The sequence below is a fragment of the Mus caroli genome, unplaced genomic scaffold, assembly GCF_978045245.1.
Source record: "Mus caroli unplaced genomic scaffold, Mus_caroli_1 scaffold_18, whole genome shotgun sequence".
In the NCBI taxonomy this organism is placed as follows: Eukaryota; Metazoa; Chordata; class Mammalia; order Rodentia; family Muridae; genus Mus; species Mus caroli.
In genome coordinates this window covers 28,678,423-28,691,848 of record NW_028227273.1, presented here as the reverse complement: position 1 = coordinate 28,691,848, position 13,426 = coordinate 28,678,423, and the positions used below count along the sequence as shown (strand labels likewise).

The 13,426-nt window shown below is 47.2% G+C and overlaps 1 long non-coding RNA gene across 1 annotated transcript in view; it reads left to right on the top strand.

Moving 5' to 3' along the window:
- Positions 1 to 12,194, top strand: part of LOC115029708 (uncharacterized) — a 29,879-nt gene extending 17,685 nt beyond the window's left edge. Inside the window, exons 2-4 of the long non-coding RNA XR_003835257.2 lie at positions 6,568 to 6,655; positions 9,914 to 10,069; positions 11,952 to 12,194. This is a non-coding gene — a long non-coding RNA (uncharacterized LOC115029708). The remainder of the gene's footprint in view (positions 1 to 6,567; positions 6,656 to 9,913; positions 10,070 to 11,951) is intronic.
- Positions 12,195 to 13,426: the final 1,232 nt, after the last annotated feature.

Sequence of the window (13,426 nt, the reverse complement as noted above, 5' to 3'; positions counted from 1 at the left end):
AAACCCATTAGCCAGACCCATTGCTTCCTCTCTTGCAAGAGGCAGTAGCTACTTCTGGGAGAGCAGGCATTTTAGAACATGTGTCTTATGCCTTCTTGGTTGAGAAAAGGATTAGGTTGCAGCTGATCTGGCTCAGACCCATTACAGGTAAATAGAAAATGGGTCAGCATCCTAGTGAGAAATGCGTAACATGGTCACAGCCAATGTCACCTTTGTGTTTACGATTGACTTCCCAAAGAGACCACCAGGAAAGCCTGTGGATCAAGCAAACATAAGCATATTACATGTGTCATGGTCACGGGGGGGTCACCACAGTGTCAGAGTTTTGGCAGTGTCTCCGAACAAGAAAATTTATAAAGACGGTATGGAGGAACATGATGGGTGGGGCCTGGGTGACTGAAAGGTGTGTCTTGTGACAGGTGATAGGTTACCACAGGCAAAAGTTCAAACACAGAAGGTCTACAGTGCAGTACACAGGAAGCCAAGAGTATGAGGTGAGTGACTGGCTTTTTTTGTTTGTTTGTTTTGTTTTTTTTAAAGATTTATTTATTTTATGTATATGAGTACACTGTTGCTATCTTCAGACACACTAGAAGAGGGCATCAGATTCCATTACAGATGGCTGTGAGCCACCATGTGGTTTCTGGGAATTGAACTCAGGACCTCTGGAAGAGCAGCCAGTGCTCTTAACCTCTGAGCTCCTGGTGACTGGCTTCAAAGTCAGACACTCCAGGAGGCTCACAGCCAGCTTCCCAGAGCAAGTGGCTAAGGGTGGTCCCCCTGTTGTTTAACGCAGGGCAGCTCTCACCCCCATCTCCAGCCCCATTCACTTCTCCACAGCTGGGAGTCTTTGCTAATGGATAGCCATGAAGGTGAGGGGGGCGCAGCTCCTCCCGGCACTTCCTTCATTATAATCAGATACCGTGAAGGAATGGGGCACTGTGCTGCTAAGAAAGAGCCACCTCCAGACTCTCATTTATATTCTCCAGCCAAAGCTTGTGAAGAAACCGTGGGCATAGCTAAACTGTAACAAATACAGAAGTTAACTAGGACTCTTTTAGGGTGTGCAGATGAAGGGCCCCAAAGCTTAAGTGGTGTGGCTTCATGGCAAAGTATTTAACTTTGCTATTCGACGATTTTCTCTGGGGTTATCTCGGAGTGTATTGAAGGGCCAGGGAAATGGCAGCTAATCACAACTACCACACATCAGAACCAGTCCCAGCATGACTTTTTCCTAGTCCTCCCATCACAGGGCTCTGTGAGGCCACCTGCCCCCTCCCCTCTTCTCCCATCTGTCCACTGTCTCTTTCCTGAATCCTAAACCAGGTAGGCTTTCTCAGGATAATCTCTCCAGCTCATTCCTCACTTTGTTTTCTGGCAATATCCAATCATAAGGAAAAGCAAAGTATATACATACACACGCATGTATATATCTGTAAATGTACATATCTATATTTGTAGATATTTCCATATAGATATGTGTGTTTTATATGTCTGTATATAGGATACATATCTATATGCATTTATATACTTATGTACATATGTATGTATACATGATGTATGTGCACACACACACACACACACACATACACATACATCTTGCTAGGGGAAGCCCTCATTGGTTCCACCATGCTTGGTTTCACCGAACTTCCCCAGAGCCTAACACTGCCTCTGTGTCTCTGGTCCCCTCCCTCATGAGTCTCGCTGAGATCCCCTCCCCTTGCTCCCAGATGCCCACTCCTCCTCCTCCTCCCTTTTGGCAGATGACTGAGCCTCCCACTTTGCAGGAAAAGATAGAACTCACCAGATGGACGAGCTCTTGCCTTGTCCTACCTCATCTCCGCCCTTTTGGCCACCTCAGAAACCAGAAGCTATGGACCACCCTCCCCAGGGAATTACGCAGTTACCTTTCACATTCAACTGGTTTTTTCCTCAAGGTTTTTCTCTTTGGTTTTAAATATCTGCAGACCAAAACAATCCAAGTCAAAAAAAAAAAAAAAAGGGGACAAACAACTCTTAGCTGATTATTCCCTTGCCTTTCCCCGCCCCACCTCATTATAACTGGCACCCTACCCCTCTGTCCTGCACAGCCACATACAGCACGCTCAGTTAGATTTGCTCTCTTGCTCTCCGGGCTCTGCTCGGTCTTCAGACCTCCGTGGCTCTGTGACTGTGTTACTCCTGCTCCATCCAGCTGTCCAGCCACTACTAAATCTGAGGGACGCTTTCAGTCTTCCTGGGTCTGCCTCTTTCCCTAAGCATCACTGGTCACTGTTCTTGCATGTGTGTGGTCACAGACTGATATCTGGTGTCAATCATTCTCCACCTTGTTTATTGAGAAAGGGTCTCTCTCACTTGAAAGCAGACCTCACTGATTCAGCAAATCTTGCTGGCCAACTTACTTCAGGCACCCTGTCTCCACATCTGGCATGACGGGATTGTGGGCAGGTCAGCATACGGACACAGTATTTACTTGGCATGTTGGTTAGTTTATTTGTCAGCTTGACACACACTAGAGTCAACTTGGAAGGGGGACCCTCAGTTGAGAAAATGTTTCCATGACATTGGCCTGTTGGCTAGTCTATGGTACATTCTCATCATTAATGATTGAGGTAGTAGGCCCAGGCCACTGGGGAGGTGCCACCACTGAGGTAGTCCTGAGTTGTCTAAGGAAGCCAGCTCAGCAAGGCACTGAAAGCAAGCCAGTCAGTTACACTCTCTGCTTCAGTGCCAGCTTCCAGGTTCCTGCTCTTGGGTTCTTGCCCCGGTTTCCTCCATGATAGATGGTAAGCTATACAAGGAAAGAAATCCTCTCCTCCTCACGATGCTTTGTATCATGGCTTTTATCATGGCAACAGAAAGCAAATCAGAATGCTTGGGTGCTGGAGAGCTGAACTCGGCTCCTAAAACTTTAACAACACCTTTACCTACTGAGCCATGTCCCTGGCCCTGAGCCCTGTGTTCTACACCTACTAAATCTTACACTTATCTATTTTCTTCCACACCCACAAAGCTTATCTATTTCCTGCTGGTTTTTTTTTTTCAAACTTGGAATAAACAATAGATTTCCCATAACTACAACATTTGTCTATGCAAACACGGCTACCTTACAGTCCTTGTTGGCTACTATATTGTTGTGTTTGGATCAAGACAAAGTTCCCTTGAAATGCCCATGAGACCCAAGGAGACCTGGCATGTGTCTCTCAATTAGACTTTCTCTGGCATTGTCTCTGGGCTCTATGACCTCCAACCAGGCTCACCTTTCTCCAGGCTTTGGTTTCATCCACAACGCCCATGACCTTGACTTGGGCCTTTCTTCTCTGTTGCCTGTTACAATCTTGTCCTTCTCCAGATCTCAGGGTAGTTGTAAATTCCTCAAAGAAACTGGCTCTGAACAAGTGCTTTAGGTCCTCATAGCACAGCATGCTGCTTCTCCTGATAGTTGAGATGTGATATCTGTTGATGTAATTATGCAATTAATGCTACTCTCTCTCACTAGTCTGGAAACTCAACCCAGATTTCTGGCATCTAACATAGTAGTATTAATTAGCTTCTCCATAAATATTTGTTGAGCAAATGTAATTTTGGGTAGCAATCAAAAACATTAGGTCCACGTAAAAGTCAGTGGAAACCAATTCAATTAGAGAAAACCAGACTGTTTAGTCAGAGCTTGCAAGGGATCCAGTCACCACTTTTGTATGGCAGAGACTCAAAACCAAGCAGAAAATCAGACAAGCTTTGCAGTGGGGAAGGGAAGCCTGAAGCTGTGCTCTGACCAGAGCCTGGTGCTGTGAATAAATAGGTGGGTTAGCTAAACACAGGGCATCCCATGTGACTGATTGGAAGTCCATATTTGACATTTCCTGATTGGCCCTAATTGGAAACAGGAACAAAAATCAGAGACCACATCAGCTGTTAATCAAGTGTTGAACCTTTGGACAATCATTTGCTGGAGATAACCTTATGGCGTCCTGGGAGTCTGACTCAGCCAAGCAGGTTTGGCCTCCTGGCCTGGTTACTGTAGATAATGAGTAGCATGGTGTTCCTGGGCTGGTTGCTGACAAATCAGGAGTCTTCTTGGTTTTATATATGATCTGGCTTTGTCTCGTCCCTGTTACGTTTTGAATCTGAGATTTCTCCCACCGGCTTCATGTTTGGGGCAGTTTCCTGACTGGTTGTGCTAACTGGGGTGTGGGTGTGTGTATGGGAGGCTATGAAACCTTTGATAAGGTCTAGGTAAGGCCTAGGTGGCAGTAGTCTCTGGGGGGGGGCCGGGGTGGACCTCTGATGGACACCCCCTTTCTCATATTCCTGCCACTTTCCCAGATTCCTAGTCGCCACTTTATATGCTCACCTCTACAGATAAGTGGTTCCATTGAGCCCTACCTACTAGGACAGACAGATTCCTCCTACACCGTGTCCTGAAACCATCGCTTCCTCCCTTGTTCCCATCAGCTAGTTTGATTGCAGTGATGCAAAAGTAGCTAACGAAGTCCCTTGCTCATGTCTCCACAAGGAGGCAGAGAAAGGAGCGTGGAGAGACTTTGCCCAGGGTCACTTCAGCCTGGTGTGTCTACCCAGTAAAGTACTCATACCCTTTACACTCCACCTAGACTGAGCCTGTGATACAAATGGTAGCACTTCCTCTAAGCTGTGGGCCAAGGTCCGTTACAGTCCCCCCCAGGGGACCAAGGAAACTTATTAATAAGAAGCTTCAAACTGTGGTTGACCCCAGCGTTACAAAGGCTCTGCGGCTTGGCGAGTGTGTATGTTAACGCTCACTCTCTCTGGGTTGGGAGAAGCACAGACAACTGATTTAAGTACTTTTTCTTTAGTCTTGAACTGGTCAGTACAAAGAGCATTTGGGCACACGTGTCTTAAGAAGGGAACTGAGTCAGACATGGGAACAGAGAAGAGGAACTGTGGGCACAGAAAGAGTGATTATTAGCTGCAAAGACTTCTCAAGAAAACTCTTTTCTGGAATTAGGTAGAGGCGAACACCTTTTAACTCCTAGCACTGGAGAAGAGAGGCAATTCTGTAAGTTCCAAGACAGCCTGGTCTATTTAATGAGTTCCAGGTTAGCCTGGGCTACATAGTGACAACCTGTGTCAGGGAAGGAAGGAAGGAAGGAAGGAAGGAAGGAAGGAAGGAAGGAAGGAAGGAAGAAGGAATTAAGGAATTGAGGAAGGGAGGAAAGAAGGAAGGAAGAAAGGAAGGAAGGGAAGAAGGGAGGAAGAAAAGGAGGGAGGGAGGAAGAAAGGGAGGAAGGAAGGAAGGAGGGAAGGAGAAAAAGAAAAACTATATTGAAAATCTGAATCCTCCTCTATGTCCCTCGAGTAGAGTCTTCAGTGAGCCGTATTACCAAGTGAGGCTTTGCTGTGCAACACTGTACAAAGAGCAAAGCAGGGGTGCCCAAGTAAAGCCTTAAGGACGTGTAGCTCCTTCGGGAACATGCCCAGGACAGTAGGATCCCCACGGCCTATGTTTACCTGCCTAGATGGGATGGAGATCCAATATCTGTACAACAACTTATAAGTCATCTTAAAACAAATATCCTTTTAAAATTGGTTTCAGGTTAAAAATTAATAGAGCATGATCAGGTATTGAGGGGTAGGAAGGAGAAATAGGAGTGAAGCCCTGAGGGCCAGCAGAAAGAATGGAAACAGGCAACCTTAGGAGGTAGGAGGTGTGTGTGTGTGTGGGGGGGGGCCCTCTAGAATGTTCCAGAGACCTGGGAGGTGAGAGACTCTCAGGACTCAAATGCCTTAGATGAAATGCCCAACAGTGGAGAGAGGGAACTTGTAGAGTCCATCTTCAGTAGGAAGACAGGGCATCACATGGAGGGATGGGGTTGCCATCCCACAGTCAAAAACTCTGACCCAGAATTGTTCCTGTCTGAAAGAACTGCAGGGACAATGGAGAAGAGACTGAGGGAGAGAAGGTACAGTGACAGGCCCAAATTGGGATCCATCTCAAGGGAAGGCTCCAAGGCCTAACACTATTACTGATGTGTGCTCAGACACAAACAGGGGCCTAGCTCCAAGAGGCCCAACAAGCAGTTGAAAGAGTCAGATGCAGATACTTAACACCTGATCAATGGACAGAAGCTGAGGACCTCTGTGGGTAAATTAGGGAAAGGCTGAAAGAAGCTGATGAGGAGGGTGACCCCATAGGAAGACCAGCAGCTTCAACTAACCTGGACCCCAGAGATCTCTCAGACACTGAGCCACCAACCAGGCAGCATACACCAGCTGATATGAGGCCCCCGGCACATAGACAGCAGAGAACTGCCTGGTCTGGCTTCAGTGAGAGAAGATGCACCTAACCCTCAAGAGACTTAAAGCTCCAGGGAGTGAGGAGGCCTGGTGGAGGGGGTGAGCATCCTCATGGAGACAGGGGGAGGATGAAAGGGATGAGGAACTGTGGGAGGTTGGGCCAGAATGGGTATAATGATTGGACTGTAAAAAATAAATATAAAGAGAATTAAAAAGAAAGAAAGCAAGAAATCTAGAGGAAAAGGCTGGAACTCAGCAAGCTCTATGTGCACAATTCTCCTTGGCCTCCAGGTGCAGGGCAGAAACCCTCCGAAGTGAGTCTTATGATCTTCAGCCAGAGGCGATTCTTCTGTGATCTGCTTCAGGAGAGCATGCAAGGGTAAGGTGACTTTCCTGCGTCTGGGCTTTCTCAGTTGCTTCAGCTTAAAATGTTCAGGACCTGAAGGAGCCTCATCTCGGCGTACGGTTCTCTGCTCTGAATGGAACTGATGAGGTGGCGGCTGCAGTTTCCTCAGACCTTTGGATTCTGTTACACCCTCAGCAGGAAGCACTCTGCTCCCACTTGCTCTCACAGAACAAAATGCACCTTCAACTAAATGTGTGTGTTGGGGGGGGGGAGTTCTCCACATACCCTACAGACCTGAAATGGCTGCCCCTGGAATCACAGTAGCATGTCCCCCATTTAAGTTAATTCTTCATTGCTTAACCGGGGAGCATCAGATTCCACAGGTCAAAGCTTCGATCCTAAAAGAATACTCTTCTTTCAGGTGCCAGCTGCAAGCAGCAGTGTGCTCCCTGCTTCTGACTAGTGGCCTGTCAATCAATTCCCTAGTACCCCTCCCAACTGTGTTAGGTGAATTTGCCAGAACGGCTTGCAGAAGCCAGAGAATATTTGCATGCATTTCTAAGCCTGTTGTGTAGGACAAGAAGACGTGTATAAGGTGTGTGCGCAGGAAGGGATATGCCGTCTCTAGGCTCTCTCCGGGAGCACACGCCACAGACACTGCAGAGTCTCAAGTCCAGCTTCTCACGGCATATGCAGAAGCTCCAGTCAGTACACGGCTGTGGTTGATCAAGCTGTTGGCCAGTGGTGACCATCCTAAGCTTCTGTCCACCAAGACAGCTTGGGGAGAGGGGGAATAATGGGTGTCAACCCTCTGAGCATATGGTTGGTTGCCCTGGCAACCAGAGGGAACCAAATCCTGGGGTTATCTGGGGGGGGGTGTTACACAAATAGCCTCATTAACATGAGCTCAGGGGTACTCTGAAATGGGATTTTTGTAAATAAAGGCTGTCTCTCACCCTTTGGGCTCTCTACCTGTTTCAGGAACTAAGGACAAAGACACTCTTCTTGCTCTATTCTCTTGGGAAATTACGAGGGCTACAAGAGCTGTGAGTGAGGAGCAGTGGATGGACCCTGTGATATATACTTCTTAACATTACGCATCCTCGTCAGTACAAACACTCTTACCTAACAGAGCTCTAAGGCGCCAGCTATTTCTCTTCCCGGATGTGCCCAGATAAAAATGGTTTTGCATATTTAAGCTGGCGAAGTCACTGAAATGATATAATCTCACGATTTTTTTTTTCTTGGAGCTCTTTATAGCCACACTGTGAACAGATGTAACTTCACCAGTGTAGACCTAGTATCCTTGCTAAAAGCATTCTGCATTGAGATCTGGTTGTGCCCTGCCCAAAGTCTCTCTGCACTGTATAAAAATAGTGGTTCTCCCAGCCCCAACGTTTCCTTAAAGAATCCATTTGGCAAGCAATATTTGACTACATTGTGAAGATGGAGAGCGCCTGTGTACCTTGATAGATGTGTCAACAACGCCATCTGCCTGGAATCACCCACAAGACATAAACTGATAAATAAGATATTCCTGAAAGTAGAAATGATGCCACCCTCTAAATTTACCAGAGTAAACTGGGACCAAAATCATATCACCACGAAAATCAGGCTTGAGAACTTGGTGACCATGCCAGACTGAGGGAATGGTGCAAACTCCACCCCCCCCCCCAGACCCTATAAAAAGGAAGAGTCCAACGCTGTCAGTGACAGATGCATCAACCTGCCATCTGATCAGCCAGTATGTGCATGAAGGGACTGACAGACAGAAACTCATGGCTGTCGCAGAGGCTCCAACTTGGCTTGGTCCTCATTGTTTGTATGGGCTAGTCAAATTGCTGACTGATAATGTTTTGTAATGCAGTAGTATGATGTGGCAGGAGAGGGTGCCTTAGTGGGCCCATGATGAGGCCCTTCCCTCCCCTTCCCTTTCCCCCTCCCCCAGGTACCAGCCATACAATGGGTCTAGTATAAAATGAAGTTTATTTTGGGGCATGAGAAGGGGGAGTTGAGAAGGGAGTAGAGGCAGAGAAAGAGAAGGGACAGAGAGAGACAGAGAGAGAGAGGAGAGAGAGAAAGAAGGGAAGAGACCAGCTGGGAACATGCGGTGAGAGAAGGGGGGACAGAGAAGGAGGGAGAGAGAAGAGAGAAGAGAGAGACAGAGAGACAGAGGGAGGGAGGGAGGGAGGCAGGTGCAAACAGTCTTTTTATAGCAGCCAGGCTCCTACCTGGCTGTTGCTAGGTAACTGTTGGGCGGAGCCCGGAAGAAACGCTGACCATTCATCCATTTGTCTGGGATCTGTCTACTCATGTGTTTACCTGGACCTGGTCTTGCCTTTCTCCCCACAGCTCCCCTCACTCCGTTGCAATTCCCTTCTGCAGCTCCGTCTGACCCTGCAGCCTGGGTTCTGCACCTTACTCTCGAGGAGATTCTCAATCTTTCTGGTCTCCTTGAAACACACTGAATTCTGCTGCAGCCCATTTGACCCTTTAGAGACACTTGGTGGCCTACACATATTGCATCCATGAAGATATAATGCAGCATCTGAACATTAGTGTTAGTCATTTATTATAAAAATAAAGCAAGCAGACAGACTTGTGTTTGCCACAGCTGGGCTATCAAGGAAAGCAGAAGTCCCTGGCTGGCTGCGCCGATGAAACCACTGTGCTTTGTGAACTTATTGCTATTCAATACGTTCTGACTCTGTGGAAAAATACTAGTATGTTTATCCACGTTTCTCTTGGGATATTCAGGCTGGAAACAGCTGGTGTTGGGGCTCAGGGCATGGCATCGGAAAGTTGGAAGCTTGGGCAGGCAGTGCCTGCTGTGGAATGCCAATGCCAGGAACCCCTTCTCCAGATCAGCTCCTAACCAGAGAGCAGAGAAGCATCAGTGTCTGCCTTTTCTTGACGTTTGCACAGAACTGTGGTTTAGATCTCGACCTTTAGCTGAAGGCCTATGTGTCGGAGGCTTGTGTTCCAGGGTGGAGCTCCTGGGAGCTGGTGGGACCCTTTAAGGGAGGTCAGAAGGAGTCCTGCCTGCCAAGTGTTCCCACCATTATGTGCTCTCCTGGTAGGAGTAGCCGATGGTTCCTGGGAGTCTCTGTCCTGGGAAGAGCTGCTGATGGTGAGAACAGGAACCTCTGAGGCTCAGAACCAGGACACCTATTGTCTTTATGCCTTATCTTAGGAGTTTGCTTCAATGGTGGAACATTAAGAGGGAAAAACCTTAAAAAAGAAAAGATTTAATTTGTATTTCTGTGTATCTCTATGTGTGTGTGCCTGCAGAAGCCCTGGGGATCTTCAGATGCCCTGTAGCTGGGGTTACAGGAGACTGAACTGCCCAGCAGCTGGGGTTACAGGAGTCTGTGAACTGCCCAGCAGAGGAGCTGGGACCTGAGCTCAGGTTGCCCGGAAGAGCTGCAAGTGCGCATCACCACTGAGGTATCTCTTCAGGTCCAACAAGTACAGCTTTTAACTAATCCTTTAGGACTGCTTTGTGAGAGACTATTGGGACAACAAGACAGCCTCTGTCTACCCTGGCTTCCTCTCTTCATTCTTGCTTAACCTGTTTCCACCTCTCACCCAGAAACTCTGCATATGTTAGATAAATCTCAACCATCTGTCTTGCCTTCAAATCTCATGTTTTTGTGAGTGCCCCAATGTGTATGAACGTCATGAAGTTATATGAGATTCTCCTAGTTTGCCCGCTGTCAGATTCAAAGTACAGAATTTTCGGAGGGGGGCGGTAAAAGGAAAATTCTCTTTGCCCCTTACACTGGTCTCTCCCGTAAGTCAAATGTCTGTAGCAACGTGATAAAATACATCACCTTGTATTTCATTAATCTGATGTAGGTTCTGATCTCAAAGCAGTGAGGGGAAGTTTACTTTAAGGGTGTGTGGGGTGAGTGTGTGCAGGAATGACTGTGGGGTGAGATGTCTCTATTAGATAGGAAGTTATTTTCATACCCCACAGAACTGTTCTTTTACCCATGACTAATTGTCAGAGAGAGGCTCCCTCTAGGCAGCAAGCCATGTTATTGTTGAGCTGGGCTCAACGTTGCTGCTTGTGCTCGAAAGTAATAAAATTGCATTTCTTAGAAATGAAACAAAAAAAAAAAACGTGTAAAGGAAACAAAGATTGCTCCTTGCTCCTCCAAAATAACGCTCACTGCAGGGGCTCGGATTCTCTAGTGCGCATGCCTGTCCAGAGTGCAGCTTCCGATAGCAACTCCGCTGGGCTGGATGGAAAATGTTACCCACTCACTCCTCTGAGAGATTCTCACCATCTCCTAGGCTCACAGTGATGGCTGCAGGGAGCAGCCAGATATTAAACAGAATGTATGTGAGGCCAGTGTTCTAAGACTGAGCCCTTGCACTTCGACCCAGAAAACCAGAACATACCAAAGGGGGGTCGATCGTGCTGAAAGCCACTCGATCCAACTGATACACAAGGAAGCATACAGGTCGCCAAACAGACCTATTTTTTTTCTCCCTGAAGACAGGAAGTGTCATCGGTGAATTCCTTTTGCTTTAACTTTTTCCTTTTGCCCTGTGTTGACTCGTTTTCTTTTTTTCATGCATATTATAGTACTTACAGTTCCGCTGTTTTCCTAAGGGATCTATAACCGGATGAATCTGCACCCAATGGCATTACAGTAGTATCTATTCCCAGCCTGATGGTGCAGGGACTGCTAAACTGAGCAAGGGTTACCCTAAAGCTGCCTCTTTACTCTCATCCTAAAGGCTTCTTCGTCAGGGGTGAGCTGTAGCCTGACTCCACATATCAACAAGCTAACCTTAACTTTCCCCCTCTCGACCCCCACCCCCGAGACAGGGTTTCTCGGTATAGCCTTGGCTATCCTGTCTGTGTGCACACAGCAGCTTAGTCTGACCTAAACACCCAGGTGAGGCCATGTTCCTGACAGTGGGACTGAGAAGCGAGACTTGTTTTAGTGACTTAGTCTAGCTTGCTTGCTTGCCTTGGCTCCCTACGTAGCTCAGGATAGCCTCAAGCTTCTACTCCTGCCTCCACACTCATGCATTCTTAGAGAATTCTTTGCTCTGTGAGGTCGTGCTGGGCACTGCAGGGGCTTTGGAGCCTCTCTAACCTTCTCCACTCCATACCAGAAGTACTACAATGGCTCACCTGCCATGCTTAAGACTTGAGAGCCAAAACTGTCTTCAGATGTTGCTAATAATTGCCCACGTGGGGCAAAATCGCCCACCCATTGTTTATTTGAGAATCCATGTCTTACCATCATCAGATTGGTCGATTTTGTGGTTACAGTATGAATAATGTGTTGTTTTGTTATTTTTTCCAAAGCAGAGGGGATGAGAGAACTGGCTGGGAAGACCACATTTCAGATGTTCTGAAAGGCATGAGTGCTTCAAGAAGGAATGAACATCACTGAATTAAAAGATAGAATCCAGGGGCTGGAGAGATGGCTCAGCGGTTAAGAGCACTGACTGCTCTTCCAAAGGTTCTGAGTTCAAATCCCAGCAACCACATGGTGGCTCACAACCATCCATAAAGAGATGCCCTCTTCTGGTCTGTCTGAAAACAGCTACGGTGTACTTACATATAACAAATAAATAAATCTTAAAAAGAAAAAATAGAAGCCAAGAGATGTCCTTCTGGCAGGTGGTCTGTGGCTTACAGGCAGTTTTTCAGTGCCTTGAGGTGATAAGGTCTGACTGGGAAGACATTGGTGTAAAAAAAAAGAGGTGGTGTTTGCTTGGAGCACCCATGTTTGGCACCATGGGTAATGTGCTCTAGATGTAGTGTCCCTTATAGGAGGACCCTCTGGGCAATAATTTTATTCATCCACTCATTTTCATTCATTCATTCATTCATTCATTCACTGGCCCTCTGCCATGCACCAGGAGCTGGCTGTCCTGGGTGAAGAGAAGGATGCTGTAATTCCTTCTCTAGGGGACTCCCTAGTGGGAAGGAGACAAGGTTGTCACAGCCATTGTAACAGCATCTATAGAGGCCCAGTGCTCACTGGACACAGCTCATGATTGCTATATACATCGTAAGAACATCTCCTGAGGCTCGGTGCTCACTGCACACAGCTCAGGATGTCACAACCGTGATAACAGCGCCACGCTGTTTCTGTGATCCTTGGACACAGCTCGTGATTGTTCTGCTTTCCACATGAGGGTGCTCAGAAGACTCTGTAGTTTGTCCAAGGGCACATAGCTTATGGCAGAGCAAGGGCAGGAATCTACCCCATGCACAGGGCATATAGTGAGCATGCTGTTCTCACAGTGCACAGTCTGCACAGACCAACACAACCACACGACAGAGCACAAAGAGGCAGTCTGAGAGAGGACAATGTCTCAGGGGAGGTGACATTTGAACAGGGCTCAGCGTCCTGGGTAGAGGCATGTGTATATTCATGAGACATTTATAGGGCATCGCCATAGAGTCAAGACCTTGTGCTGTGCCTTTAAAAATAGATTTCACCTTTTCAAATTTTGACGATTTGAAAGCCGAGTTCCCACTTCTATCCATTTTATGTATATGTTATATACCTGGCGTTGCTGATGGAGGGGCAGGCTGTGTTTTGCAAAATACTGCAATGAACACTGATGTGCAAGTGTCTGTTCCAGTCCCTCCTCTCAGGTTGGTTGGGGGAGGGAATAGGCCTAAATTCAACAGTGAATTTAAGGGGCTGGAGAGATGGCTTAGTTAGCACTGGCTACTATTCCAGAGGCCCTGGGTTCTATTCACAGCACCCACATGGAGACTCACAGTCATCTTCAACTCTGGTTCCCAAGGATCTAACACCCTCT